Consider the following 7,275-nt stretch of genomic DNA (forward strand, 5'->3'; position numbering starts at 1 on the left):
TAGCATTTCTATACACTAGTAATGAACAAGCTGAGGGGGAAATCAAGAAATGAATCCCATTTACAATCGCAACTAAAAGAATAAAATACCTAGGAATAAATTTAACTAAAGAGACAAAAAACCTATATAAAGAAAACTACAAAAAACTGCTAAAAGAAATCACAGAAGACCTAAATAGATGGAAGGGCATACCGTGTTCATGGATTGGAAGACTAAATATAATTAAGATGTCAATCCTACCTAAACTGATCTACAGATTCAATGCAATACCAATCAAAATCCCAACAACGTATTTTTCAGAAATAGAAAAACCAATAAGCAAATTTATCTGGAAGGGCAGGGTGCCCCGAATTGCTAAAAACATCTTGAGGAAAATAAATGAAGCTGGAGGTCTCGCGCTGCCTGACTTTAAGGCATATTATGAAGCCACAGTGGTCAAAACAGCATGGTATTGGCATAAAGATAGATATATCGACCAATGGAATTGAATAGAGTGCTCAAAAATACACCCTCTCATCTATGGACATTTGATCTTTGATAAGGCAGTCAAGCCAACTCACCTGGGACAGAACAGTCTCTTCAATAAATGATGCCTAGAGAACTGGATATCCATATGCAAAAGAATGAAAGAAGACCCATATCTCACACCTTATACAAAAGTTAACTCAAAATGGATCAAAGATCTAAACATTAGGTCTAAGACCATAAAACAGTTAGAGAAAAATGTAGGGAGACATCTTATGAATCTTACAATTGGAGGCGGTTTTATGGACCTTAAACCTAAAGCAAGAGCACTGAAGAAGGAAATAAATAAATGGGAGCTCCTCAAAATTAAACACTTTTGTGCATCAAAGAACTTCATCAAGAAAGTAGAAAGACAGCCTACACAATGGGAGACAATATTTGGAAACGACATATCAGATAAAGGTCTAGTATCCAGAATTTATAAAGAGATTGTTCAACTCAACAACAAAAAGACAGCCAACCCAATTACAAAATGGGAAAAAGACTTCAACAGACGCCTCTCAGAAGAGGAAATACAAATGGCCAAAAGGCACATGAAGAGATGCTCAATGTCCCTGGCCATTAGAGAAATGCAAATCAAAACCACAATGAGATATCATCTCACACCCACCAGAATGGCCATTATCAACAAAACAGAAAATGACAAGTGCTGGAGAGGATGCGGAGAAAGAGGCACACTTATCCACTGTTGGTGGGAATGTCAAATGGTGCAACCACTGTGGAAGGCAGTTTGGCGGTTCCTCAAAAAGCTGAATATAGAATTGCCATATGACCCAGCAATACCATTGCTAGGTATCTACTCAGAGGACTTAAGGGCAAAGACACAAACGGACATTTGCACACCAATGTTTATAGCAGCGTTATTTACAATTGCAAAGAGATGGAAACAGCCAAAATGTCCATCAACAGACGAGTGGCTAAACAAACTGTGGCGTATACCTACGATGGAATATTATGCAGCTTTAAGACAGACTAAACTTATGAAGCATGTAATAACATGGATGGACCTAGAGAACATTATGCTGAGTAAGTCTAGCCAAAAACTAAAGGACAAATACTGTATGGTCCCACTGATGTGAACGGACATTCGAGAATAAACTTGGAATATGTCTTTGGTAACAGAGTCCAGCAGGAGTTAAAAACAGGGTAAGATAATGGGTAATTGGAGCTGAAGGGATACAGACTGTGCAACAGTACTAGATACAAAAACTCAAAAATGGACAGCACAATAATACCTAAGTGTAAAGTAATCATGTTAAAACACTGAATGAAGCTGCATCTGAGCTATAGGGTTTTTTTTTTTGTGTTTTTTTTTTACTATTATTATTACTTTTATTTCTTTTCTCTATATTAACATTCTATATCTTTTTCTGTTGTGTTGCTAGTTCCTCTAAACCGATGCAAATGTACTAAGAAACGATGATCATGCATCTATGTGATGATGTTAAGAATTACTGATTGCATATGTAGAATGGTATGATTTCTAAATGTTGGGTTAATTTCTTTTTTTCCGTTAATTTATAAAAAAAAAAAAAAGGTTAATGCCCACAATTGGGTGCCACATATCCGTGGACATAATCTAATCAAGTTTCCAACCTACAGTGCTGGACAGGGATTAAAAGAAACGGCTGCCTCTACAAGATGGATCAACATTAAAACATGTTTTTTCTAGGGAACATAATGCTTTCAAACTGGCACAGTTGGTTTTACTCTTTTCTTTTTGAAATATTTCAGAGAAACAGAAAGGTTTAATGAACAAACCTTCCCTATCCCACAAGAGTAAGCACAATGCTGAGCTTTGCATTTGTCATTTATTCATTTCTTTTGATTTTACTATATATACACATGCATGTACTCTGAGCCAAAATCTAGTACTGTTTGCATTTTTAAGATGTTTATAACTGGGGTTGTGCTTTAGGTTCTCTGCAACTTGCCTTTTGCACCAGCGCTGCTTACGAGGTTCACCCATGTTGATGCATGTTCTTTCATCTCACTGCAGTATTATGCTGCGTCGTGTGACTATTTCACAACCTACCCTTTCTCCTGATGGGCACTTGGGTGGTTTTCAGTTTTTGATTGCCAGTTTACCCATGTGAAATTCTTGCCCCTGCGTCCTGGTGCTGCGCTGCGGCTTCTCTGGGGTGTAAATACGGGAGCAGCGTGGCTGTGTCCTGGCCACGTGCAGTGCCAGACTGGACAGCGCCAAAGTGTTCTTTAAAGTCATATGAATTTATACTCCCATAAACTTGGCTTTCTTGGGGAACTGGGAACCAGCACACAGTTTAATGATACTAATTTATCACTTGGATAGCATGTTTCATTTAATAAAATGTTGTGAGGAATGCATTGCAGGATTATTAATCATTATTGTGAAGATGAACAATCTGAGACTCAGAGTTTAAGGGACTTACTTTAGATTATAGTGCTGGAGAGGTCAGAGGCAGGGCTCCAACCTCAGAGCATCCACCCCAGATCCTCCTTGCATTAGGTTCACCTCTCATCCTTGCGCTCCCGACTGCAACCACCTTGAAGCCTATATGGACAAAGGCTCGGATAGTCCACCACATCAGCTTTCTGAAATCACACAAAAAAATCAAGCTTGGCTGGCCGGCCATGGACCGGAGGCTCTCTGAGGTTGGGGTCATTCCAGGCTGGCAGGGCACCAGCGAGGAATCTTCTGGCTTCCACGTTTCCCTTTCCTTGTGTAGTGCAGTTTTCTAGACACAACAATTACTTCTGAGAGCATTTTTGGATCTAAGCTGTATAGGAGGGTATGGAGGTAATTCAGTGGGTGGTGAGGGAATTTTGGAGAAAAGACTAAGGCAGGAACTCTGGGCTATACTGGTGGGCAGATCTGTAGGCACAGAGAAGGTGGTGGGGTGAGAATGGTATATTCACCAACTTTAACCATGAAAATCTGACTCTCTGAGCCTCCCACTCCCATTGGGAGACTGCAGTCATCTGGGTACCCAGTTGCTCCTCCCCTGACTCCCTGAAATCAGGCAATGTTCCAAAGAGAGCTAGGCACAGAAACTGAATTTTTGAGCAGGGCTTGTTAATGCCTGACCCCTCAACAAGCAATCTCTCGGGACCAAGAAAAGTGTGCAGGTGAGAATGCTTCACCGCAGTGTAACTCTGCCCCTGTAGCATGGTTCAGGTGCTGCTCCAGGCACGTGGGCAGTATTGGAGGCTGAAACTGGTGCACCCACGATTTGGGTGTCCACCTGACAGAATTTTGACACTGGATGTGCTGCCATTTTCTTCAACTGCAAGCATCCCCTCAGCCTTCGGTTCTTCTGTCCCTTTCTGACTGAGATCCTTCAGCGTGGTGTTGGGGTCCAGAAGTTGATGAGATGAATACCAGAGACCTGTCTAGCTGCTTAATCTTGCAACGCCCTCTCCCCTTCCTGCCCTAAGATGCAGGTGTGATGACTGGCTTTTTTACCATGTCACCACAGTCCAGTCTCCTCTTCTGAAAAATGGGAGTGAATCCAAGAGGTAACGGATGAAGAAGCATCCGGTACAGGGGTTCACATAATCATTTGTAGACAAATCTAAGAGTTTCCGATCTTTTCCCAGGAGTCCACTTCTCATATCACTTCCTATTTGTTCACTTTTGTTTTTTGATACCTAAAAAGAAAGCCACGGAGTCTTACCCATCATGCCCTCAAGAAATTGAACACTGCCAGTTCTGGCAGGACTAATACCAAATGGCAGAAGACTACACTCTCTCAGTATCAGGATTCAGGGCTGGAAGGAGCATGATGGCTTGTGTAGCACAACACATTGTCAAAGCTGCTCCAGGGCTGGGGCTGGAACCCGAGTCCATCAAGAATTTGTTCTAGTGGTTTCCACCATGCTGCACCAAGCGCATACTATGCCAACCATACCAACCACACCAACCACAGATCACATCAACCACACCAACCACACCAACCGCAGATCACACCAACCATACCAACCACACCAACCACAGATCACATCAACCACACCAACCACACCAACCGCAGATCACACCAACCATACCAACCACACCAACCACACAGCACACTGTTTTTCTATATAGTGGTACCAGGAAGTACCTTTTGCGAAACCGCGTTCACCCTTGAAAAGCAGACAGTCTTCTGTCCCTCCACTGTGACATCTCACTCTTTCCAGTGTCTCTCCCAGGGGTCCTTCTTCCTCCAGTTTCAAGGTGACCAACTTTAACTGAGGACCCACAGAAAGATCAAGAGGGCTTCAGTGGTTGCTGCCAAACTGGCTATGCAGGTGGGGGAAGGTTTGATTTGTAGTGCAGCGTTTTTGTTTGCTAAAACTGCTGGAACGTAATATACCAGAAATGGGTTGGCTTTTTTTTTTTTTTTTTTTTTTTTTTTTTTTTTTAAAGGAAAGACAGAGAGAAGGAAGGAAGGAAGGAAGAAAGGGAAACATTTTTAAACATTTTCTTGTTTTATTGTATTCTGTTTCTCCGTTTTTGTTACATGGGCTGGGGCCGGGAATCGAACCGAGGTCCTCCGGCATAGCAGGCAAGCACTTTGCCCGCTGAGCCACCGCGGCCCGCCCTGGGTTGGCTTTTTCAATGGGGATTAATTAGGTTAAAAATTTACAGTTCTAAGGCCATGAAAATTTCCAAATTAATCCATCAAAAGGAAGATACCTTATCTGGGGAGAGGCTGCTAGCATCCAGGGTTCCTCTGTCACACGAGAAGGCACACGACAATGTCTGCTGGTCTTTCTCTCCAAAATGTTTCTGGGTTTCTGTGGGTCCTTGCTTGGTTCTTCCTGGGCCTTTCTATCTCAGCTCTCTCTCTCTTCACGAGCTCGCTTAAAGAACTCCAATAAAGAATTAAGACTCACCTTAAATGGGCTGGGTCACATCTCCATGGAAACAACCTAAGCACAAGGTTCCACACACAATAGGTCTGCACCCAGGAATGGATTAAAAGAACATAGGCTTTTCTGGGGGTACTTAACAGATTCAAACCAGCACATGTAGCATTCGATAATTTCTGCAGTGTAAATAATTCCGCCCCCCACCCCCACCCCTAGTCATGGCTGATTTCAAGCTACTAATTGCTTAACTGGCTGGCAAAATTTCTGAACAGTGGGCTCTCCCTCAGTGAGGCTCCAGCACACCACTGGAGCCTGGCCTCCACCCTTCCTGAGAGGGGTTCTGCAGATGCACCTGTCTGAGCCCTGACACTTGGCTCTCCCGGTCCCTGCCTGGGTGGCAGAAGCATGATTGCTTTACTGCAGTCCTTCCTAAGGAGGCTCTCCTCGTCCTTCTGTGTCAGCCCCTTGCTGACCTGCTGTACCTGCAGTTCTCATGAAGATGAGCACCCAGCTAAGGGTCTGCCAGGGCTCTTAGACCAGTTGCTCCTAATTTAGCTGCGACAATGTACAGCTCACTTAAGACTTAGTCCTTAATGTGTCCCCTTATCCCCATGGGACTTTAGGCAGAGCTCCTAATTAGAGCCCTCTGTTCCTCAGGAAATAAGCGAGCAGAGGCTTGTTTTATACTGTGAAATTAAGACTGTCTTAGAGCAATATTTTCCAGCAAAGGGAAGGTACCAGATGCCCTGGAAATCTGACACACTCATCGGGAACACAGAAAAGACAAAACTTGGATAGCAAGAGCGAGGCCAGGAAATACAACTCCCAGGCACTCTGGACTCCACAGGACAGGCTTGGAAGAGGTCCTTGGGCGCCCTTTATCAGTCATACAGGCTACAGCGAAAGACGGGTACTCTACCCTAGCAGAGGGTTTCCTCAGTGGGCTTGAGCACTGATTCATTCTCTCCACTACCCTGCCAACATTTTCCTAGGCAATTCCCAACTCCTGGGTGTAAGAACATCATTTCCTTTGGGGGCTAGCAGGCAATTAGTTTTCACTAAATGTGGACGTGACTAGTGAGATAAAATATTTCCATTTCTTAAAGATTGTGGGTTAGAAACTGTCCGCCATTATTCAAACGAGACTTCAAAAGGCCAGGCCTCCTTGAGGCAGGGCACAGGCCTTTGAGAGTGAGGTAGGGCAGGTGGACATGCTGGCTGAGAAGGGAAGTTCTGCCAAGGGCATGGATGGGGCTCAGGCACAGTCTACCAAGAACAAGGTCTGATTTGGCCCAGTTCTGCTCAAGTACCTCCATGGCTGCCCATGTCGCTCTCCAGATTTCACCCCTCACTGAGTCACCCTCTCCGGCTCCTTTGTGGCTGTGTCATTTCCTCCTTACTCTCTCACTTCTGCCCAATCATCTGCTGGGGAGAGGATTATCCATCCCACCGCCCACAGCACTCAGCCTGCTGGGGATACTCAGGGAGGGCTGAGAAGACTCATGTCTCCTGGATTTGGTTTTGCCTCTAAGAGAAAGGGCCACTTCATGTTGAGACCAGCTTCCTGTGCCCAAGTACCGTCTGCTGATCAGTTCCCGTCCCTTGGAACTGAGCCACAATGGTGAGAAGTGAACAGCAGTACTTCAAAATCTGGGAAGATGAGACGAGAGAGAATCTGCAGAGTGGTTTCCAAGTGCTTCAAAGCATGACATTTTAGGAGGTGGAGAGGAGGTCCTTCCTAGATGTGTAAGAACCGCAGGGTGGGAGGCAGAGCCCTGGGAGGCTGCCTGCTTTCCTAGAGGGGCTTGGACCACTGCAGAGCCCTTCCCCAGGCAGAGCTCAATTCTGCCTTTCTAGAACAATTTTTAAAAACTCACTCTGAAAAATTCTAATTTATATAAAACTAGAGAGATTTGT

General features: G+C 44.3%; 1 long non-coding RNA gene across 2 annotated transcripts; it reads right to left on the reverse strand.

Moving 5' to 3' along the window:
• Window positions 1-2,331: 2,331 nt before the first annotated feature.
• LOC143660368 (uncharacterized) lies at window positions 2,332-5,394 on the reverse strand. Of its 2 annotated transcripts, none has more exons than XR_013163983.1 (3): window positions 5,183-5,394; window positions 4,608-4,734; window positions 2,332-3,099 (listed from the first exon to the last, which is right to left on the reverse strand). It is a non-coding gene; the product is annotated as an uncharacterized LOC143660368 (long non-coding RNA). The 2 variants fall into 2 exon arrangements; XR_013163984.1 differs by lacking the exon at window positions 2,332-3,099 and adding an exon at window positions 3,117-4,155.
• Between the last annotated feature and the right edge of the window lie 1,881 nt (window positions 5,395-7,275).

Source organism: Tamandua tetradactyla, chromosome 16 (genome assembly GCF_023851605.1).
Source record: "Tamandua tetradactyla isolate mTamTet1 chromosome 16, mTamTet1.pri, whole genome shotgun sequence".
NCBI lineage: Eukaryota > Metazoa > Chordata > Mammalia > Pilosa > Myrmecophagidae > Tamandua > Tamandua tetradactyla.